Source organism: Callithrix jacchus, chromosome 17, assembly GCF_049354715.1.
Source record: "Callithrix jacchus isolate 240 chromosome 17, calJac240_pri, whole genome shotgun sequence".
NCBI classification, from domain to species: Eukaryota; Metazoa; Chordata; class Mammalia; order Primates; family Cebidae; genus Callithrix; species Callithrix jacchus.
Window position 1 is genome coordinate 5,496,606 of NC_133518.1, and position 24,917 is coordinate 5,521,522.

Consider the following 24,917-nt stretch of genomic DNA (forward strand, 5'->3'; position numbering starts at 1 on the left):
CTTCCTAGAGGGTCAAGCACCTTGCCAAAGGCCTGAGGAGGCAACTCGCATCTTTCATTCTGCTGCCTCATCAAGAGTGGACCTAGGTCAGGCGCGGTGGCTCACCCTGTAATATTAGCACTTTGAGAGGCCAAGCGGAGCTGATCACGAGGTCAGGAGATCGAGACCATCCTAACACGGTGAAACCCAGTCTCTACTAAAAATACAAAAAATAAGCCAGTGTGGTGGCGCATGTCTGTAATCCCAGCGACTCAGGAGGCTGAGGCAGGAGAATTGCTTGAACCCGGGAAGCGGAGGTTGCAGTGAGCCAAGAACGCGCCATTGCACCCTAGCCTGGGTGACAGAGAGAGACTCAGTCAGAAAGATAGAAGAAAGAAAGGAAGAAAGAAAGAAAGAAAGAAAGAAAGAAAGAAAGAAAGAAAGTGAATCTTGAAGGCGCCCAAGAAAGAAAGAGAAAGTGAACCTTGAAGGCGCCCATAGGTCACGCAGTGTTTTGGAAGCTACAAGAGGGCTATATCTGTCTGGGATTGCAGACCGAAAATCGCATTAACTTGAGAGAGGTATTTTAAATAAAGAAGCTCTCCCACCACCCACCCACACAGGCTACAGTTATCATAGTTATCATAGTCATTCTGCTCTTATTGCACCCACGACAAACTTCTATCTCTGCATAGAAAATATGTCATTTTAATGACATATCCTGCGCCCAGACTATAATGTGAGCAGCCCTGTGCCTCTATGTGCGCATAACCAGTGCCTAACGCGAGTCCTGGCTCTTGGAAGGCACTCAGCGAGTCGGGGAGTAAGTGAGGAGCTCACCTCTGCAGCTGTACCCAAGACAGCGTGGGCAGGAGTAGAGGACACTCCAGTGTTCTGCGGTTGCAAACACACCCCTGCAGGTGCTGCCATTTCTAGAACACGCACCCCGACTTCCCCCAACCCTGGAACTACCTACCAGTAGCGGAGACCAGCAGACCGACAGCATGCACATGATCCCCATGAGCTGAATGGCGGTCTCGGTAGTGATGCGGCCCCACTGGGCACTGGACTGAGATGCCGTGGCCTTTGCCCGGCAGCGGGACACCAGGCCCTTAATGGTGGCCAGGTTGCAGGCAAAGGTGATTGTCAGCGCCAAGAGCCCAAGGAAGGCAAAGGCAGAGGCGAAGAAAAGGTTGCCCCAGTTATGGGAAGAGCTAGTCCCGTTGCCCCCCTCGCCTGGTGCTGATGAAGAACCACATCCCGGGCCACTGCACCGTGTGCTGTCCCACTCCCAGCACGGGCAGCAGGGAGAAGGCGAGCACGGCCAGCCACACGCCGAGCAGCACAGCGCAGGTGGCGCGCGTACCAGTGCGGCGCCCTGATGGCCAGCGCCCGCTAGACGGCCATGGCGCTGGCGATGAACAGCGAGGAGAGCCGGAACACAGTCATGGTCAGCCCGAAGAACGTGCAGAGCCTCCCAGATGGGTCGAGCTGCTCCCAGCGCTGCTTGGACAGGTACACGACGATGACCACCGGGGTGGTGAGAAGCTGCCCGACCAGGTCGCTGAGCGCCAGCCATCCGATGCACAGCGGGAAGGACTTCTTGCGCTTGCTCTCCCGGCGCCGGTAGCTGCGCGACACTAGCAGCATGGCCAGAGCGTTGCCCACGAAACCCGTGAGCAGCATGGTGATCGGGAAGGCCACGGACACCGATCCGCAATCCTCGCCGGACCCTAGAGGGCGCGTAAGGGTGACCCGCGCCTCGGCGGAGCGCTCGGGTGCCCACATGCCAGTGTAGGAGTGGTTGGGGCGGGTGCAGAAGGAGGCACCCCCTCCGTAGCCCCGGGTCTCCTTCATGTTGGCTTCGAGGTGAGGAGGGGATGGCGTTTAGAAAGCCGCAACGGGACGGGGCAGCAGCGGGGCGGGCGGCGGCGGAGGTCGGCTGCTACCACGGCTGGGGCTGGGCTGCCCTCCATGGTGTGGGGGCGCAGCCGCCGCCCTACTCCGCTACTGAGGCCGCGATCGCTGCGGCTCCAGGGCTCACTGGCCCCGGAGGCAGCCGCGCCTTCCTCTCCGAGAAACCTCTGGCTCCGAGGCGTGCAGAGGTGCCAGGTCCCCTGTGTAAGGCCGAGGGGGCGGGGCGCCCGTGGGTGTGGACAGAACCGAGGTGGGAGGAGGGTGCAAAGCAACTGAGCGTCTCTCTTGGCTGTTGCCTAACCTGAACGCCTGGGTTGAGAAAACCCTCAGACGGGCTCCTCTGAAATGCCCTGCTCCTGGCCGGACGCGGGGCCCACTGGGCGCCTCCTCCAGTTCCCTGCCAAAGTGTCGGGGGCGGCAAGCAGCTAGTAAGTCTCACTGGGCTTGGGGACCCCAGCAAGCTGCTGAGCGCTCGTCCTCCTGCGTCTTCGACCACAAACGCTCCTACAGGGACCGGATCCTTCTCCCGAGGTCCTTTAGTAACTCTTAGTAAAGTGTAAGTCGCCTGTCCTTAAGCGATCCACATGAGCCTTTGCATAGGTGATCGTTACCTTTTTCTTTTTTGCTTTGGGACTCTGCTTGAGTGATTATAAAATGGCCAAGCCATCCTGTCTCCTGGGGTGCCGCTAAAAGCTATAAAATTACTAGAGAATGCCTGTAGACTTAAGGGAATAGACACAGGGAAACAAATACATTGGTTGGTTGAATTCCAGGCCCAAGAAATCCCATCTATTACCCCTCGCCTAATCCTGCCCACTTCCCTTGACCCCAGCAAATCAGTCAGCTAGGGCCAAAGTGGCTACAGGAGGGTGGCACAGTTTGCATATCTGAGGTAGTGAAATCAGCTGCTCCCAGCCTACGGGAGTGAGAGGGGAGTAGAGGAGAAAGGTATTCCTTACACAGCCTCCAACCATCCTTCTTTTCTTCATACACTAAGAACTAGAAAAATACTTAGATATTATGAAGGCCTTAATCTACATGGAAACTTTGCCTTTGACATAATAAACACTGAATGAAAATAGGCATATGAGCTTGCTTCCTAACATCTTTCAGTAAGCCATATGTTATGTACTTCTCACAAGCATTTTCTCATTTTATCACAGAAATCCTCCAAGGTACTATTGCTATTATTATTCACCTTAAAGGGGGGTAACTCAGACCTCAAGAAGCTAAAGAATGTTCTTGAAGTCTCAGCAATTCTCAACTCCCATCTTATTTGAACCATGTATTCCAGACCTGGATCCCATAACTGCTCTCAGAAGATGAATATCAAAGGTGAGATCATTTTCCCCTAACCTTAGGAAAGTCTTTTTTTTTTTCCTTTTCATGCTGTTCAAGAAATAAAAAGATTTTAAAAAATAATTGCAAAGTTCATTTTTCCTCATATTTATAAGAAATTAGACATAATCATAAAGCACTATAAAGACCACTATTCTAACGGACATAGACCAACTTTCAGAACAAGACTGATCAGTTTTGCCTTTTGTAGCTTAGCTGATGTTCTTGATGTATGGGTGTTCTTTACTTTTAAATTACTGTTAAGAGGTAAGAATGGGATATGTCGGCCAGCGAGGTGGCTCACGCCTGTAATCCCAGCACTTTGGGAGGCCAAGGCGGGCGGATCATGAGGTCAAGAGATCAAGACCATCCTGGCCAACATGGTGAAACCCCATCTCTACTAAAAGTACAAAAAATTCGCCGGGGGTGGTGGTGCATGCCTGTAGTCCCAGCTACTCGGGAGGCTGAGGCAGGAGAATTGCTTGAACACAGGAGGCAGAGCACTGCACTCCAGCCTGGCTCCTGGTAACACTCTGAGCAAGACTGTCTCAAAAAAAAAAAAAAAAAAAAAAAGAATAGGATATGTCCCTCTGCATGCTTTCTTTATGTGCTATTGTCTTGATTCTGTATGAGAGTTTGAAAAAATATCACTATAACATTATATGTTTTTTAAAGAAGGAAAAGCAAGAATGCAATTTAAATTCCACTTTAATAACACATTAATCACAACATGAATTTCGTTTTGTTTTGCTGTCATTTAAAAAATTTTTTGCACTTTTAAGTTTTATTAATTAAAATGTCACATTTACAATGGGAACAAGAGGTAGGAAGGGTGAAATGGTTTAACTCTAAAATCTTCCCCAAACTTTTGTCTTATTATTTTGCATTAATCTTAAACCCATATTTGAGAGAGTATTTTTCTAGACTAATATCATTTGAAAAGTAAAATAATATTTGAGGTTATTCTTAGATAAAGCTTTATCCAAAGCAACTGGATGAAAGTGGCTATCAAGTTTATTCCTTCTGGAGTTAATACAATTCTAGTGTAATTAATTATTGAAAATTTGAGACTATTTCACCGTTCACACAGTAAAGGAAGCAAAGCTGATCTTTTCCCAGTTACATCAAAAACTATTCTCATTTTTATTTACAAATATTTGACTTCTTTGAAACTTTTACTTCTCCCACTGAAATGTTTGCTATAGCCAAAAGGACTTGATAAGCATAAGCATCAGAGCATGTATTAGTAAAGAACTGTTAGCCTCTTACCGCTGTACCAATGAACTAGATGTGTTGCATTTCAGATAATTTGTGTAACATTTCTCTTTTATCAGCATTTTGCTTCATCCTAAGTTGTCTGCCTTTAGCTGTTCACCTTGTGAACAAGACAGTCACACTCTGTTGCCCAGGCTTTAGTGCAGTAGCATGATTTTAGCTCATGATACCTTGAACTGGGCTCAAGTGATTCTCCTACCTCAGCCTTCTTAGTAGCTACGGCTGCAGGCACATGAAACCACATCTGGCTAATTTTACAATTTTATTTTATGTAGAGACAGGGTCATGAGGTTCTGTGGAATAACAATGTGAAGCTAGCAGTTGGATTCTGGTTGGCACTTTTTGGTCAGTTACTACAGATGAGTCTGAATTGTGTTTCTCTGAAGCAACACCACCCTCTAGTGACATAAAGGCTAATAACATGCTTCATTCTGTTTTAAGAGAATTTCCAAAGGGCCAATGGATGCTTTGCTTAAGGAATCTCCGATTTCTTTCCTAGAGATCTACTTATCAGTACATAATTGCGTCACTTTGTTTTCCTTTGAGGTTACAATCTGGCAACTTTGTTTAAGAGTCAACAAACCAGTATAGGATTAAATTGAAAGACAGATATTCAATGTTTTAAAAAAAAATTTTTTGAGTATATATTCACCTCTTACATTTTCAATGAAATTCTACCCTGGACAGTTTTAAATTCACAGATTACTTAATTGTACCCCTCTTGTACCTACAGTGTAAAATGTGTAATATATATTAATATTTAGCTAGTGATGATGAATTTATTGTGCTATTTACTTCTATTGGACATCTATTTTAAAATCTTAAATATGGGTACAAAACAAGACTAATAACTAGTCACATGATCAGCCCTTGACTGCCTCACTGTGGATGTAAAATGTCTGAAAGTCTTTCTCCATGGAGCCAACTAGTAATTTTGGTTTATATTTTAGTCATTCATTCATTCATTAACTATTCATTGAGCACCCAATCTATGTCAGACACTGCTACAGTCATTAGGGATACAAAACCAATATATAACAGTCTCTACATTTATGGAGTTCATATTTTAGTGCAAAATTATTGATTTTAAGTGCCAAATAAGCAAAGAAAAAATACTGATCCCATGGCTTTTGTCTTCTCAGGATGACTGCCATGGAAGTACAATGCAAGGCAGATTTAACATTTAAACATCAATCAAGATAATTACTGTGCCAGCAAAACAGAAGCAATGCTTACAAGTCTTTGCTGAATCAAATATCTGGATACACTCGAGTATCTTGCTATGATTGCCTTTCTCCTGTCTTTTCTTCCTATTCTTTACATGCCTAATAATTTTTTATTGAAACCTGGACATTGTAATGTATTCTAATGACTCTGATTCTACTGTTTTTTTTGTTTCCCCTGAGTACTACTGATTTTATGTTTGTTTGTTCTGTTTGACAGTTAACTTTTCCAGATTCAAGCTGCCAACATTGCCTCCCCTGGTGCATGCAGCTATTGATATCTCTGCTTTATTCTCATAGTTTTCCATGGCTGCTCTTTTAGCTTGGCTCCCTATAGACTCATTTCCCTATGCCTCTTAATTTGCTGGTCAGTTAGTGATGGAGATCACTTTCCATGTAAATTTCTTGAGTCTAGAAATTCTCCTCTTATTTCCAGCTGTGCTGACAGCTTAAGGCTATTCCCTGACATTTCAAGCTTCTGAAGCTTCACCTTTCTGCCACTCAAGCTACATACAGCACAGTTGGGCATACATCCCCTTATGTAAAGCATCAAAGTAGATGCATTCTTGAATAACTATCTTTAAGGCTAGATTTCTATCTGGACTTCTCTCAGTGAATGGGATTAGCTGCTCTTATAAAAGGGCTTGACAGAGGGAGTTTGGTCTCTTTCTTGTCATCCTGACATGTGAAGACAGGGCAAGAAGGGCTTCACCAGAGACAAGATGATGACACCTTGCTCCTGGACATCCCCAACCTCCAAAACTTTGAGAAATAAATTTCTATTCTTTATAAATTAACCAGTCATGGTATTCTTTATAGCAGCACAAACAAAGACACTGATGTGTAGATCAATACAAGAATTATAAAGAGCATGTATATAAACATATGTGTGTGAAAGATACATAGTACTATGTGTACATATGCATACATTCATATTAAACAGATTTTTGTTCAAAGTGTTAAGGTGATTCAAAAGAACAGACTTTTCAACAAGTGGTGCTGGAAAAACTAGTTATTTGAATGGATACAAAAATGAACATAGACCTTACAGCACAAAATGAAATAGATAACAGACTTAAATGTACCTGTTAAGGCCAGGCGTGGTGGCTCATGCCTTTAATCCTAGCACTTTCGTAGGCCGAGGAGGGCAGATCACAATGTTGGGAGATCGAGACCATCCAGGCCAATATGGTGAAACCCTGTCTCTACTAAAATACAAAAAAAATTAGCGGGGCATGGTAGCACGTGCCTGTAGTCCCTGCTACTAGGGAGGCTGACACAGAAGAATTGCTTGAACCCAGGAGGTGGAGGTTGCAGTGAGCTGGGATAGAACCACTGCACCCTAGCCTGGTGCCTGGCAACAGAGCAAGACTCTGTCTCAAAAAAAAAAATAGTACCTGTTAAAACTGTAAACCTCCTAGATTAAAAGAGGATTTTTCTTTGTGACCTCTTTCCTCCTCTATCCTTACCTCAAGTACTCCTACAGCTTTTTTGTTGTTGTATTGAACAATGTGTGACTATCTCTTTTGGTTAGTATGCCCAGAAATTCTATACTTTCCTAACTATACAATTTTATTTTTTGTAGAGACACGGACATGCTATGTGGCCCAGGTTGGTCTCAAACTCCTGGCTGCAAGCAATCTCACCATCTCAGCCCCACACTGTCCACCACACAGGCCCCCCCACCCTCCCACCCGATGCTGAGAAATTATTCCCCTTCAACTTCAAAGTGCTCTCTGCTGTGTAACAGTGCGTGTCCTATGAGCATGACCTGGGAGGCACTTCCTCAGGCTCTTCCACTTGGCTTTAAGAATAATCAAATTTTTTCTGAATGTCTGGGTTACCTGTTTTGCTAAAGAAAACAGTGGTTTAATAACATTCTTATACATACTGGTATGTATATTTGTGGAACTCACTTTTACATGAAACATTATTAGAAGTGGACTGTTATATACTGATGATTTTCAAATTTGTACCTGCAGTCTACACTTCTTTTGAACTTCATATCAAAATATATCTTATATATACTCATATCCCTCTCCATCGTCACCACCCTGGTTGAGGTCACTACAATATTTTGCTTAATCTACTGCAATAGATATTTATTTATTTAGAGACAGAGTCTTGCTCTGTCTCCCAGGCTTGAGTGCAGTAGCATGATCTTGGCTCACTGTAACCTCTGTCTCCTGGGTTCAAGTGGGCATGTCTGGCTAATTTTTGTACTTTTAGTAGAGACAGAGTTTCACCATGTTGGCCAGGCTGGCCTTGAACTCCTGACCTCAAGTGAGCTGCTTGCCTCAGCCTCCCAAAGGGCTTGGATTACAGGCATGAGTCACCACACCTGGATGCAATAGATTTTTTTTTTCCTTTGGACAGGGTCTCCCTCTGTCACCCAGGCTGAAGTGCAGAGGCATGATCTTGGCTCATTGCAGACTTCACCTCCTGGATTCAAGTGATTCTTGTGCCTCAGTCTCCCGAGTAGCTGGGACTACAGGCATGTACCACCATGACCTGCTAAGTTTTGTATTTTTAGTAGAGAGGGGGTTTCACCATGTTGCCCAGACTGGTCACGAACTCCTGACGTCAAGTGATCCTCCCGCCTCGGGATCCCAAAATGCTGACATTACAGGCTTGAGCCACCACAACTGGCCTGCAATAGACTTCTAATTGCCTTGATTTTATAAATTTAAACTATGCTTACTGTAACAAATTAAAGTTTAATGAGCATTTAGATATTTTAAATGTGAATAATCTCTTGATCCTTCTTTAACTTCCAAATTAGCTAATATTAACTGGTTGGGGCATATTCTTTTATGCTTTATTCTATGCTCATACAAAGATATTTTTACTCATAAAATGTGTTGAAAATGTTTACAACCCAATGAGCCAGATATATTATTATGCTAATTTGACTACCAGTGAAGCTAAATAACATCCTCTTCTATTAATTATATACATTATTAGATTATCATTATGTTATTAATTTGTAGGAACTCTTTATATAGAGGTACCATCTGTTTCTCATTTTCCTGTCGTTTGCTTTTTCACTTTTTGTACCATGTTTATTACATATATAAACAATTTATTCAGGAAAACTATCTTTTTCATTTAGGTTTTGAGTATTCCTGCTTGATTAAGCAGGTCTCTCCTTAATTCCTATATCCAAGTTGCACTTGATAATATTCTCACTTTAACAGTCATGTTTTCAATTAAATAGATGTTACATTTTGTCCTTTTTAGCAAATGTAATGAAGTGGTTTAACTTCTTTCTTTCTTATGGATTATCACATAGACAGCTAACATCATTTATTAAATCATAATTCTCATCTTAATTGAAAACCTACTTCATCATTTACTAAATGATGATTTAGTCCAGTGTCCAGATCTTGGTTTCTAAATACAGTTCTTCTTTAAAAGCAAAACAGCGCTCCTTGGAAAAATGGCTGATTCTACATCTGTGGTGGAGAAAATACAAGATGAGCCTAGAGCATCTTGTACTGCCAGAAAGTAAAGAAGTGCTCAGAAGACAGAAGAATTGGGGGATGTGTCAAAAAAGACATAGAAGCCAACAGGAAAAAAAATTCCAATGGTCAAAGGTGGAACGAGTTGAACAACAAAATATGTAAGGTTGTATTGAATAAGCCAAATGAATATACTATACAATGGGAAAATAGTAACTTGAGTAACTTTACAGTGGAGAAACCTGGCAAACGATATCTTTATCAACTAATGGTTACTATCAAGAGTGATGTGGTGGATATTATACATGTCCTGATATGGTGTGATGAGAAAAGTCACTTGATTCCTGTAATAATCTTTCAAAAAAAACCCAGAATCCCAATCTAGTCGTGAAAATGACAAACCCAGAATGGGGGTCATTCTACAAGATTGAGGCCAGGACTCCTCAAGAATATCACGGTTGTGAAAACAAAATGAGAAACTGACAAATGACAATGGGGAGACAAGTAAATGTAATGTGGCACCCTTGACTGATTACTGGAATAAAAAGAACCCTAAGTAGAAAAATTGGTGAAATTCAAATATCTCAATTCAGTTAACATTGTGCATATATTGGTTTCTTGGTTTTTGCAAATATACTATGGTAAGAAATTAACAATAGAAAAACTGGACAAGAGGTGTAAGGGAGCTAAGTAGCTCTGCAAACTTCCCATAAATTTAAAATTATTCCAAAAATAAAGTTTAAAAAAGATTCACATTAAGGCCTGGATTTTTTCTATTTGCTTATCTTAGTTCACTAGATTACCTGTATCTATATATAGGTACTGTTATATTGTTTTGAGGCATAAAATTTATACAGCAAAGTGCAAAAATATCCTTACAAAAATGTTTTTACAAATTTACACACAATTGTAACTACCATCCAGGTGGCTTTATAAAATTCTATCAACCAGAAGGTCCCTTGCATCCCAACCCAACTAATAATCGCCACCTTGACCTGAGGTGATTCCTATTTTGAGTTACAATAATTAATGTTGCATTCTTTGAACTTCACATAAACGGAATCAGACTGTGTACCTGTTTGTGTCCTGCATGGTCGACCTCCATCAATGTTCCACATATACTTAAAAATACTGTGCATTATGTTGTTGGGTAGATTCCTCTTTAGATGTCAATTAAATCAAGTTGGTTTTCAATTCTATGTTATTTTCTACAGCTTGCATCAATTCTGGAAGCAGAGAAATCTCTTACTGTGGATCCCTCTATTTTTGTCTCCATTAGTTTTTGCTTTAAATGTTTTGAAGCTTAGTAGGTGTATACGTGTTTGAGACTGATAGACTCCATCAACATGAAAGGACTTTTGTTACCTTAATGCTCAAATTTTTCCAAAATTAATGTAACTACTCCAGGTTTCTATTTCTTCAGATCATTTTATCATGGTTTACATTTTCCATATTTTTATTTGTAGCTATTTGTCTTTGTCTCCAGTAAGTATCGTGTAAGAGCACATAGTCTTGCTTCTTTTACCCAGTGTGACAATGCTGTCTTGGAACTGGGGTGTTTAATCATTACCCTTAGTGCGATTATGAGTATGGCTGGATTTCTCTTGCTCATTTCTTTTCTCTGGTTTCTTTTGGATCAAGTATTTATGATTTCACTTTCTCCCTACTTTATAGGCTTAACCCTTGGATACCCTTAGGGTTGCTTTGGTATTTACAGTATCCTTCAAGATGATGTGCCAATCTGTGTACAGTATAGCAACTTTTCAATAGTGCACTTCCACTTCTTCCCCCGACCTATGTGCTATTGTTGCTGTATATTTTACTTGTATTGTTTCATAATTTTAGTCAATTACCTTCCAAAGAGACTAAGGGTTGTACTTCACATGTATTTTCAAAAGATATTTTCACCAAGTACAGAATATCAGACTGGTAGATTTCCTTTCAGTACGTTAAGAGGTTGCATCATCCTCTGGCTCACATTGATTCTGACAAGTCGGGTGTCATCCTTACAACTGTTCCTCTATACAGTACATTATTCCCCACCACCACCACCTTCCCTTTTAATCACTGACTTTTTTCCCATCTTCATGTTTCCTATGCTTGTCATAGTTTCCTCAAAGGCATATGATTTCCTGATAGATGTACTCATCTGAAGACTCAAAGAGAAACTTCTACAGATTTTCAGAGACATCTGTGATCTCTCCTCTTTTGTATTCTATTAACTTTAGTGGCCTTGTGCCTTCTGCCCACCCCCCTTCACCTCAACTCAGGAAGATCGCAGAGGTCCATCCAGGTAATTCCCAGCGATGTGTCCCAGAAATTCTCTCAAGGGAGTAAGCTGGGAGAATTAATAGGACTCACCTTGTTTTCCTTTCTCCAGTACCTCTCCTCCACAGCTTTACATTGATGTACTGAAAAACGCTGCTTGACACATTTCGTTTAGTTTGCTACAGGTTGAAGGGTAAATCTTGGCCTGAAAAACTCTTCTGCTCTTTTCTCCGAATTATGTTTGATCTGCCATTATTTTCCTGTATTCTTGAAAGCTTAATTGACTTTTCTCTAATGTAGGCTTCCAAAGTCACACTATTCCAAGCACCATACTTTAGCTGAATCTAACAGGTGTGGATGAATTATATTTTCATTTTAAAAAATCTCACTACTATTTGTTGACCCATGGGGATGTTTAATTCCAAATGTTTACTTTTCATTCTCTTATTTCCAAACTGTTCTTATTCTGAAAATATATCTTACAAATATACAATTTGTTTTGTGAATTCATCTTAACCCTGATATCCAGGTTAACTTGAGTGCGTAATCCACTTATAGGTATGACAGTTTAACTGGCTTGCTGTTTTACCTTGTAAAACACTAATTTGTATTAATCATTTTCGTTATTCCATTTTTCCCCTGTACTTTTTGTTATACCTTTATTATTCTTTCAATGGTTATGGAGATTAAAATATGGTTCCATGATTTATTAGAGTCTACCTTAAGTAGTACTTCTCCATTTACTGAGGAATGAATCTCACAATGGCTCAACCTACCTACTTCCACTTTTTGTGTTGTAACTTCATTTCCACATTTTAAATGCCGTGAAGCACTATTGGTCTTTGTCATGTAGTTGCCCTAAAATTTAGTGGTTTTGGTCATGGTTCACCAGGCTTGCATGACAGGTCCTCTAACTCTAACAACCCTTAGACCATTTTTTCCCCAAACCATTTACTGGCTTGTTATTTCCAAGAGCAGACTTAGCTCCCCTGGCACTGAACTCTGAGAATTCAGCTACCAAGCATAATTTGCCAGACCGCAAGGTCTTATACTCACTGTCCTATCTAAGAGTAGTATACATCGATCCCTTTCATGTCCTTCACAGTACCAATCAGAATTGCTCTCCTTGCTTCAATCAATGTACCTAACATTAGTTCACTGCCTAACATGAACTAACAATTCATAAGTATGTTTAAATGCTCATACTGTGAATATTTTAATTTTTCAGATATTCTCAAATTAGCCTCTAAAAACGCTGGGCGAACTTATCCTCTAATGAAAAAAAATTAGAGATTTTACAAAAATAGATCATACTGATTCAAATGGCCCCAGCAAATATCATCAGAAGGGCACTTAGCAATGATACCATAATGCAGTGGTACCTAAAAAATGAAATTTTAATGTATAATATTAAGTGTTAAATATGTCTTTAGAGTCCTTGAACAAAACTTTCTTTTGCATCTACATTAACTATAAACCCTGACATCTGCTTCCCTCCCACCCTTTACCAACAGATGAAGTCTTCAAGTGTAGAGGAAACATAGTTTAGGTTTGCCATTTTCCAATGGCTTTACCAAAATTGTAGGTCAAACATTTTATGTCTCTCATATCAGTCATCAATGCTTCAAAATGTTTTTCACAGTAAGGTACCTGCCTTAGACGTTATGATATAGAATACTTTATGGGAGGCCTGAATTTCAACATTTTCATTATCACTAATTTGAGGAAAACACACAAAACATAACTTTCATTATTCTATTTTTTCTTCTTTCTTAGCACTCTTCTATACTAGGGTTTTAGTACCACAGGTGCTGGGTGTGTAGGCTGAGAATATTGATGTAGACTCTCCCAGTCTCTTCTGGTAGAATTAGCTACACTCTCCTTAACATTTCTCTCTTTTTTTGTGTGTGATTCTAAGGCATCAATAATAACAAATAGGAGGCACAATTCTGAGTGTGATATAGGGCAACACAATCTTGTAATTCCAACTGCACCATTTACAAAGGTGGAAATTATCTCCTATTCTCATGTCACAGTTGCTAATGCCACTTTAAAATTCCTAGGCTCTAATACATTATTCAAATCATTAGAATACAGGTAATGTATTTTCCCATTCTGACACAGGGAAAATATTGCTGAAAAAGCCACATTTTTGACAGGTTCACAGTCAACGCTAGACTAGAGGTAACAGTGTCACTAACAGAGTTAATATAAGGATAGACTGTAATTAACCAGATTTGCTTCATCCAAACTCAACACTTCCATTTTGATTTTGACTTTCGGGTATTTATTTCATTACTTACCACACAAATAGCTCATAACAGTTAGTGTTATGTATATAAGCCAAAATAAATGTTTTAGTTGTGTGTAATAAAATATAAGTTGGCATACTTTAAGTATAAAATTGAGGACAATAACATTTATTTACATGTTCGAGAGGCATCTATCCTCTATTGAAGTATAGCTGGATGGATAACATCAAAGTGTTTTTTGGCTGGTGAAGACATGGCCTTGTTGGACGTAAGAAATAGAAAAAAGCTGGGCATAGTAGCTCACACCTATAGTCCCAGCACTTTGGGAGGCTGGAGGAGGATCACTTAAGGGTAGGAGTTTCAGACCAGCCTGGCCAACAGAGTGAGACCCTGTCTCCAAAATTAAGATAAAAAAAAAAGTTTCTTCTGACACAAGTTTAATGATGGTCACAATGGTCTATCTTACAAAGTTTTAACTTCAGAATAAAAACTCCTTTCACAATCAAAGAATGCTTTCCAGTGAAAAACAGAGAATGTATTATGCTATATCAGTAATGAGGAAAAAATAAAACTGATCAAAACCTTGAGAAAGGTAGCAGATATTGATTGACCCTCATCGAACACTGAGGACTTGCTATAATGACAGACACTATGCTAAGAGAGAGGGATATTGGGGAAGGAGAAACTCTTAGGATTTTCACCAAATTCCCATGGAAACTGAAGAGGAACCAGGGATGGCATCCTAGTATTCCGAATTGAGTCATGAAGGCTAAAAAGGAATGGTAGTGGGTATGTGTAGGGCATCCAGGTATAAGAAACTTGTACTAAGATGAAAGCCTATTACTAGTTCAGCGTAGCTAGTGTACCTAAGTATGCTAGAATTGGGAGGTGGGAGTAGTGTGTCTTGAATAAGAAAACCTGAAACTTTTTACTACATGCAAAAGGATTCTAGTTTAATTCTGAAAGCCATGAAAAGGCACTGAAAGACTTTACGCAAAGAAATAACACGAACTAAATTGCTTGTTAGGAGCATTGTAGCATCAGAGTGATGAAAACGTTAATGCTTGGTGAAACAAATTCACTTAGCAAATACTACTAAAACCCTACTATATGCCAAATGACCATTTAGGAAGAAACTGCAGTATCCCAGCCTACAAATGAAAGCAGTGGTAACAGAAGAGTATTGGTTTGAGAATTAAGAAGCAGAAATCAGTTCTAAGTAAATCAGATTTTGTTTGGCATAGGAAGGCAAAAAGGAAATCTAAAAGGATTCTCAAGTTACTGATAATGTTTATCAATATGAAATACAACATGAGATACAGGTTTGGTGGATAGAGGGTTTAGAGAATTTAGATACAGTGAAATTGCTTGTTTGACATGGGAAGGGAGATACAGGCCAGGTGTAGTGGCTCACACCTATAATCCTAGCACCTTGGGAGGCCAAGGCAGGAAGACTGCTTGAGTCCAGGAATTCAAGGCCAGCCTGGGCAACACTGCAAGATCCATCTCTATAAAAAATAAAAATAAAGGGAAATACACAGGAGGCAGCTAGATATATGGCTCTAGTGCCAAAAGTAACTGGGAAATAGGCATCTGAGACTATATACACACATTCACAGATATAGACTTATATATATATATATATATATATAAATAAAAAATATATATATATTATATATAATGTCTTCAGGTAAAACTTAAATCCCAAGTTTTGCAAAAAGAATAACCTTAACTCGCCTTTCTTATCTATAAACTTGTCCTTCAATACTGCCCAGTCAACTCATTAAGAGTTTGCCTCTTTATTCAGGCAAAGCTGTTCCTATTTTATGAGAGGCTTTATCTCTAACCTGAAGAACAAAAGGCCCTCTATATTCATGGGTTCTGTATCCAGTATCCATGGATTCAACAATTGCAAATTAAAAACATTCAAAGGAAAAGGAAAAGTTGCAAAATTCCAAAGACAATACTTGAATTCTCCACAGGGTATTATGCTGTGATACACACACACACACACACACACACACACACACACACACACGTATGAGATATCTGTAGACATGGGGAATGGTAAAAACTGGCAATATTGGCTGTATACTTATGTGCCAAATACTTTATTATTTAGAATTCCTACAAGGTAGACACTGTCATTTTCATTTTACAGGTGTAACAACTTAGGCATAAAGAATATCCCAAGTCATTTAGTTACCATGAACTAAAAACTGAAGTCAGGCACTTTGACTCAAGCTGAAGAAACAGACAGCAACCAAGCATCACTGACAATTCTACCACTGCATCACACTCATTAAACTTTAGTTCCCATTACATTTACGTTGCAGATACTTAGCCCTTGTGATAACCTCACTGATAACCAAACATAGATGTTTCATTTTAAGGTAGGTGTAAAAATCTTATTGTTCTGTGTCAAACACTTAGGTTTTCAAATAATCAGTTTGTAGCCAATATTCACTGTGGTCCACTTCAATTCCAACAGCATTATTACAAAGTTCCTTGTCTTTCTCTGAGGTTTCCCACAGCCATGGTACTTTTAGTTCCCTTAAAACATCAAATCTTAAGTTTTGCAAAGAGAATAACCTTAGCTCGCCTTTCTTATCTATAAACTTGTCCTTCAAGACTGCTCAGTCAACTCGTTAAGAGTTTGCCTCTTTATTCAGGCAGAGCTGTTCCTATTTTATGAGGCTTTATCTGTAACCTGAAGAACAAAAGGCCCTCTATATTCATGGGTTCTGTATCCAGTATCCATGGATTCTGCAAATTACAAATACTCAAAGGAAAAGAAATGCTACGAAATTCCAAAGACAATACTGAATTTGCCACATGGTATTATGCTGATTCTACATGAAGTATGGTATAGCACTGTATTAGGGTTACTCTAGAGGTTTAAAGTATATGAGAGGATATACATAGGTTACATGCAAATACCATGTTGTTTTATATAAGGGACTTGAGCATCCTTACATTTTGCTATCTGTGGGTGATGCTGGAACCAATTCCCCACAGACACTTAAGTATAACTGTATTTTATAAGAGCTTTCTCCCACTAAATTGAGGTTAAGGGGAGGGGTTGTTCTACACATTTTTTGCTTCAAATTTAGGTATTTTTATTTCTTTGACTAAAGTTATATAACTTTCCTCAAAATGTTTTTAGATATATTTTAATCATGCATTGAAGTATTTAGAATTTACCAAGTTATTGCTAACTTTTTTCTTATTCCGGCACTTTTCATTTTGCTCAACAAATATTTAGTAACAATTACTAGATGTTAATTTTTTATATCCATGTGTAATGTTACAACACCCTTATTTAAGCTGCCATGTAGTTCAATGCGGCTGGGGAAAAAAAAAATCCATTAAGTGTTTACTGCTCACTCTCGGTGACTACAAACTTGGCTGTAATACAATCTGAACCCATCCCTCCTCATACTATAATTAACTGTGGAGGCTCCCATTTAATGTTAAAGGCACTCCCTACCACCTTTCCACAGCTCTAGACTCCATTTTTCCTCCTATTTGATACCTCTCCAACAATTCTTCCCTCCCTCCCTCTCTCCATCATGTACTTTCCCTGCTATCAGAGAATACAGGCTTGTGAAAGGTCACAGAAACCAATCTGAAAGAACTCCGAATGGCCAAAACTGAAATAAACCGAGCAACAAAATAAATAACAAACATAAAATAAACAAATCTGAGTACATATATAAAACAAATGGAGACAAACATTTCTTACAGAAAAATTCCAAATACTGTGTCGATCCTAACCCCAAGAAGATGCAGAACTTAATTCCCTCGTCCTACTATAATGATGGGCTACACTTAGTATAACTTGATTTGAAAGAATAAGAGTAGGTAAAAGGAAAAACAGTAACTTCAATAGTTAATCAGGGCAAACCCTATCTTAAGCAAATGATGAAAGTTAACATTCCCAGTGAAGTCACAGGGTTATCATGTACACTCATGGGAAGTGATGAAAAAGATACTTTTCCTCTGTGGTGTTATCTGAAAACCCCACAATCCCAATCTAATCATGAGAAAAACCAGTCAAATACAGAATGCAGTGGTGGACATTCTAGAGGACAGACACCTAGCCAGTACTCAATCTGATGGTCAAAGCCATTGAAAATGAGGAAAGAATGAAAAACTGTCCTTGAACAGAAGAGAGTGGGAAGATAGTAGTAGTACAATGTGGTGCTCTAGATTATGAAATATCTTAAGGGGAAAAATGGTAAAATTCAAATAAAATCTGTAATGTAATAAATAGTAATACTCCAACGTTGGTTTTGGTTTTGAGAAATATAATACCTGGTAATATAAGATACTAATGACCATAGAAGCTTGGTGGGGACTTATGAGAACTGTCTGTACTATCTTTGCAACTTTGCATAAATCAAAATCATCCAAATAGTGTTTGTCTAACCTATAATTGGCTGAAATTAAATATTCTCTACAAAATTACCAGTCTAAAAAAAATTTGGCTTAGCAATTTCACATTTATTTCCTCAAAGAGATTTGGCTTTTATCAGACATAATACTGAAATCTGTCATCATGTTTGGGGGTAAATCCCTACTTTGCTATTCCTGTGGCTTCCTTGGACAAGGCTTTAATTTCCTTGTGCTTTAAGTATCCTTTTCATAAAACAGAAGCTATGCAATAGTATATAACCTCACAATATCACAGGGAGAATTAGATAATGCCTGCAAATCTCTCCCTTTCACTCACAAACACATAAAACTTTTAGTTAAAACGGTCTACTCAAATATCACGCACACACACACACACACACACACAACTGTCTTTTAGTTAAACCTGTCCACTTTGGAAGGCTGAGATGGGCAGATCCAAAGGTCAGGGGTTTGAGACTAGCCTGACCAACATGGAGAAACCCCATCTCTATGAAAAATACAAAATTAGCCACGTGTGGTGGTGCGTGCCTGTAATCCTAGCTACTCTGGAGGCTGAAGCAGGAGAATCGCTTGAACCCAGGAGGCAGAGGTTGCAGTGAGCCAAGATTATGCCATTGCATTCCAGCATGGGTAACAAGAGTAAAACTCTGTCTCAAAAAAAAGAAAAAGAAAAAAAATCCAACAAACCCATCTACACAAATACATACATACACACACACACTTAAAATTTATTTAAATAACATTTAAAAACATTTAACCCTTATGTCAAAAACAGGGAGCAAAGTGGGGAAATTCCCTGCCTTCTTACCAACATCTACAATACCAGCTATGTATGCCAGATAGCAAGAAGGGAGACAAGATGGTTTCAAAGACCTAATTTAGCTTGGTAATTGTGCCTAGAGATCTAGTTCTAAACTTGGACATTTATTACCAGATATCATTCAATATTGTTTAGATGAAAGGATTCCAAATAGAAACTTAAGAAAACTTAGCTGTTAATAATTGTCATTGTATCTAAGCTATAAGCTTCATGAGAGCAGGAACCCTACCTGGTTTTGCTTGCCACTGAGTCTCCAGAAGCTACCACAGTGCCTGGCACATAAATCACAGTAGATAAGCACTTGTGGCATGAGGGGACAATGCTGCCTCACCAGTCCTGAGGCTCATCCCTCAACAGCATTCTCCACATTATGGCCTAAATTCATTGAATGTCACAGTCAAAAAATAATTTTTTAATACATTTCTCAGTAATAGTCTTATAAGAAAAAGACAGGATAAAATGAATTATATTTTATCTTCAGCCTTTTAAAATTAGTTTCATAAGGTTTTTTTTCCTCAAAAATGTAATTCAGATTATCTTAAACAGCGTGGCCATCTTACATGGCATGGCATTATATAAGTTGTCCAGACAGGCATACAGTTTTCCAGTCCTTAACTGTGTTAAGCAAATGGGTGATTTCTGTTGTAGGTAGGCAATGCCTAGGGAAACTGAGGCACTGAGCAGTTAATCAACTTGCCCAGCCTCTATAGACAGTCAGCGTAGAGCTGGGGGTCTCAACACAAGCAGGCTCCCTCACAGTGTGAGCTCCTAGCTACTGGCTGTCCCACTGCCCTTTTCCAGACTTGGCTGTCTGGGGTGGCAGTTGTTCCTTCTGGCTGCAGGTGAATGACCAGTTGCCTCTTCCAGACTGGTTCCCACCCCTCTCCTGGCAGCAGCCTCTTAGGTTGCAGAAGCTGATAATGGTGTGATAAATGGGCCTTTCAAAATGCAGGCAAGTGTGTGGTGCTCAGGACTTCTCAGTCCCAGCAAAGGCTGTGTCCCTGGCCCTCCCCTTGTTACAGAGTCTTTGCTGTCCCTGGCTGATGAGTTCTCTCATGCTTCCTTCCTCTTCAGTTTTGGCTGCAGAGGCACAATCCAGAAAATGCTGGCATGAAGGCTGTGAATAAGGGTGACACCTCAGAGACATCACAGTGCATACTGCTGAGAGCGTAAAGCCAATCAAGGCAGAGGAGCATGGTTGGGAGTCGCAGAGGCGCTGGCCCCAGGAGAGGCCACCCTGGAGGTGGAGGCTGCTGAGGAGAAGATGGAAGGTTTGGAGTGGGATGGCATGTCAGAGAGAGATATGCAGCCAGCAGCTACCTGAGCCTGATGCCTGAGCAGTAGGAAGTTTTCCCTGGACAGGGGTTCCTGGGATGCAGTTCTTACTCACCTGGGAAGGATGTGGAGCCTAGTGAAAATAGAATGGTGGCCCTGAGAGGGGCATCAGGGAGTGAGGAGGGTTCCAGGAGCCCTGCTGTGGGCTAGAGGCAAAAACCCCTATAATTAGAGCAGGAACAGGGTTGAACTTTCTGGTCCCATCCATGAACTTGATGAGGAGGCCATTTACTCGGTGAAAGGTCCATGGTTGTTCCATCACCAAGGGGCATGAGAAGGCTGGAAAAGAGAACACTTCAGTGTAGTTTTCAGTTTTAATGCACGTTAGCTATAAAAGCTACTGGCATGTCCTGGGGTTGGAAAACGGTTCATTTTATATAACCGTAGAAGTTGGTCATTCTATTTACTGTCCCAACCAACTTAGCAAACCCTAGAATGCTCCTTTAAGACACTGGTGTCCATGTCGCTAGTGCTGGGATGTGGGGTGACGCTGAGGCACACAGGTGATCCCTCGTGATCAAATGGCTCAGGCTCAGGGTTGATACTGGTCAGCCCAGGGACAGTGCATGGGGCTGAGATCTCAACCACGAAGACTGAATGATCCATTGTGTCGAAGCAGGGCTGCCCAGGGTGTCATCCACAGATCAGCTGCCAGTCCATGAACTATTCACTATCAGGGAAGAAACAGAGACTAGTAGAGCCATGAATCACTACACTATTTATGTCAGCTGAGTGTTTGTTTCAAACCAAGACTTTCCATGAAGGAAGCAATGCACTCTTTTACATTCAGGTATGATTTTGTCATTTGTTATATGAGTGACCAAGCATGAGGAGCATTTTAAGTGGCATGAGTTTAAACAGTGTCATGGTTCCAGAATTAAAATATTCAATAGGCCACACATCTGTGAAAAACTTGCTTTTTCAAAAATGCTCTTTTCTTATGTAAAAGTTAAAACACAACATGTGCTTTAAATATCATCAATTATGAAGTAATTCTAGCATGCATTTATTTGCTAATTGCTTCATGTATAGCATTCCATTTAATTTAATAATAAGTCTATGGGCTAATACTATTAATGTTCCTTTTTAATTTTTTAAAATGTTTTATTTTTGTGTAAATACACACATATATTTTAAATCTAAATCTGATTTGGAAAAAACTTAAACTTTTTAAATTATTTCTGTACGTCCTCTATTTCTGTTCCTATTTTTAACATATGTAAGATTGCCTCACAATGCCGATGCATTTCTTCTACTAAAAAATCACAGCTAGGTTTTCTCGTCTGCTTCACCTCATGTGCACTATTTTCTGATTTAGCAACACAGGCACAAATTAAATTCTTTCTATGGGAAATCTTGCTTTTAATGCAAGAGTAATTCTAGATATTATGTATCCCATAATAATATAGGCACAGACATTAGAGTAACATCAGCAGATGAGATTTTCTGGCTGTTCCCCAAGCTTCAATACCCCATGTAGACAATTGCCAGTGGACTCAAGTGCAAAAAACTCACACAAGCTGGGTCTCCTTAATCCTAATATTAACGAAAAGGGTGTAATATCTGCATTTCAGATCCACTTCCCAAAGGGAAATGATATAAACTGAAAGTGTGGAGATGTTATTCCCTATATTTATTTATTCCCTAAGGCTACTATATAAAATTAGCACAAAGTAAATGGCTAAAAAGAACACACGTTGATTCTCAAAAAACTTTTGGACTCCTTCCCTTCACTAGTATTTTATGGGGAAGTTTGATGAGTATCTGCCTTTCTCCCCAGAGAGCTTGACCAAGTTACTTATTCTAAAGATGGTCCTGAGTGCCAAGCATATTTATAAGTAGGGCATGTATTCCAGGCCTTTCTGTCGTTCTGTGTGTGTGCATGTGTGTATGTGTACTTAGGCGTATGGGTCCATATGTACGTGTGTGTATAATATATACATAGTATGTGACATTATATTCTATAAATGCATATACACACAGATACTCCATGGTAGAAGTTCCTGGGGCTTTCGTGTTGCAGTCAGAGCTCCTTGCTTCTTGGACCCTACTATTTATCCTGGACTAGCTGGAGTTGGTGGTCATGTCTCCTGTTGTCAGGCTACAGCGTGGTGAAAGAGGACACACACATCTCTGCCATGTTCCTGCCACAAGGCCTCATCCTTAAGTAATGACTTATTTCCCTCCAGTTGCTACCTGTTGGAGCCAAGAATATTAGTTTGTGGTGACACTGGGTTAACTCCACATGGATTGCCCTTATCTGATGATTTTTCTGTTTAGTTGGCCAAGTTGAGGAACAGACCTCACTGTGATTCCACTCTCTCTGCTTTCACTGTCTCAGGGATGAGAGACAGGCCTGGAAGGAGAGCTCTTGGCGCTGCCCGCTGGCCTGTGTGTGTTTCGGAGCCAGCGCTGAGCCCGTGGGGAGGGGGTCATCCCTGCCGGCAGGGCCGCTCACTGGTCTCACCGAGCAGTCAGTTTCAGTAGGTTTTGGCAGTGAACTGGAGAAGGGATGAGCAGGAGACCTCCACTTCTGTTGTGCCCTTTTTTTTTTTTTTTTTTTTTATAGCCGGGGTTTCACCATGTTAGGCTGGTCTTGAACTCCCGACCTCAGGTGATCTGCCTGCCTTGGCCTCCAAAGTGCTTGGATTACAGCGTGAGCCACCGCGCCAAGCCAGTTGTGTCTTTTAAAAAAAAAAAAAATATGTATGTAGGCCGGGCGCGGTGGCTCACGCCTATAATCCCAGCACTTTGGGAGGCTGAGGCAGGTGGATCACGAGGTCAAGAGATCGAGACCATCATGGTCAACATGGTGAAACCACATCTCTACTAAAAATACAAAAATTAGCTGGGCATGGTGGCATGCGCCTGTAGTCCCAGCTACTCGAGAGGCTGAGGCAGGAGAATTGCCTGAACCCAGGAGGCGGAGGTTGCAGTGAGCCGAGATCACGCCATTGCACTCCAGCCTGGGTAACAAGAGTGAAACTCTGTCTCAAAAAAAAAGAAAAAATATATATATATCTATATATATAGATATATATATGAAAGAAAAGGGGGATTCCGCACACCGACTAGAACGCGACCCAGGTTGCAGCCTGCAGGCTCGGCAGGGGGCGAAGGCTGGAGCAAGGTCGGCAGAACCCACTGAGCTCGAGGCGCCCGGAGCTGCTCCAGAGCTGGAGTTAGCGAGCAAGCTGCCCCCCCGCGGCTTTCCCGGCTCCCCACGCTGAGCAAGGGCGGCAGCCGCTCCGAGGGTTTTATTTCTGCCAGCAAACTTGTCGGAGGGGGCGGTAGCGCGCTCCGGTGAGGCGCCAACACTGTGGGCCCGCGTTTGTTTTGGACTCTGGGGACGGGGGCAACACCTGTGTTGCTGGAGGGGCGGCCGCCTGGGGCGGGAGAGGCTACCGGAAAAGCACCTGCGCCTCGCCGCTAGCCCTGTGAGCTGCCGGGGTTCTGAACTCCCTGACTCCTGGGGGTCGAGTCAGCATTCGGTCCCGGAACCCGGCAGGCTGCGAGCCGGCAGGAGCTGGCACAGCTGGTGCGGAAACCCCCAGGAATTCCGCGGCTTCGCCCCGCGGCCCTTGCAAACATGGAGGTGACTGCTTGCAAAACCCCCTTGCAAACATGGAGCTGCCGGCTTCCAAAGCCCCCTTGCACACATGGAGCTGCCGGCTTCCAAAGCCCCCCTTGCACACATGGAGCTGCCGGCTTCCAAAACCCCCTTGCACACATGGAGCTGCCGGCTTCCAAAGCCCCCTGGCACACATGGAGCTGCCAGCTTCCAAAACCCCCTGGCACACATGGAGCGGCCTGCTTCCAAAGCCCCCTGGCACACATGGAGCTGCCGGCTTCCAAAGCCCCCTGGCACAGGAGCTGCCGGCTTCCAAAGCCCCCTTGCACACCTGGAGCTGCCGGCTTCCAAAGCCCCCTTGCAAACCTGGAGCTGCCGGCTTCCAAAACCCCCTGGCACACATGGAGCGGCCTGCTTCCAAAGCCCCCTTGCAAACATGGAGCGGCCTGCTTCCAAAGCCCCCTGGCACACCTGGAGCTGCCGGCTTCCAAAGCCCCCTTGCACACCTGGAGCTGCCGGCTTCCAAAGCCCCCTTGCACACCTGGAGCTGCCGGCTTCCAAAGCCCCCTGGCACACCTGGAGCGGCCTGCTTCCAAAGCCCCCTGGCACACCTGGAGCTGCTGGCTTCCAAAGCCCCCTTGCACACCTGGAGCTGCCGGCTTCCAAAGCCCCCTGGCACACATGGAGCGGCCTGCTTCCCCGCCCACCCCAAGGCCGGGGGTGGGCTCCAGCGGTACTTCTTCAATAGGCGGGGGTTGAGTTAGGGAAGCTCCCCGCCCATAGGGGCTGGAGAAGGTGAGCAAGGGGGAGGGGCGGGAAGTCAGCATCCAGGCTCGGTGATTGGCTGAGTCTTTGATGGATGGGTATTGTGTCCAATGTTGGAACGAAGCTTGAGGTTTTCCTCTGCGGGGCGGGGCGGGGCGGTATTTCCCTGGTAATGGAGAAGTGGCGGGTGGTAAAGGTGGTTGAGGGTTTCGCCATCTTCCCTCCCTCCCTCCTTCCTAGTCTGGGCACCAGGGTCTGTGACCGTTTCGTTACCGGAGAGGTAGCTTCCAGTCA

General features: G+C 41.9%; 1 protein-coding gene and 1 pseudogene across 1 annotated transcript in view; both read right to left on the reverse strand.

Annotated features, from left to right (window-relative positions):
* The window catches only part of LOC144576543 (uncharacterized), a 72,727-nt gene extending 48,107 nt beyond the window's left edge, over positions 1–24,620 (reverse strand). The window contains exons 1-2 of the mRNA XM_078353695.1: positions 24,505–24,620; positions 20,343–20,566 (exon numbers count right to left, since the gene is read on the reverse strand). The gene's annotated coding sequence lies outside the window, so the exon portion shown is untranslated. The remainder of the gene's footprint in view (positions 1–20,342; positions 20,567–24,504) is intronic.
* Positions 735–2,071, reverse strand: LOC128930942 (prostaglandin E2 receptor EP3 subtype pseudogene; annotated as a pseudogene).
* Positions 24,621–24,917: the final 297 nt, after the last annotated feature.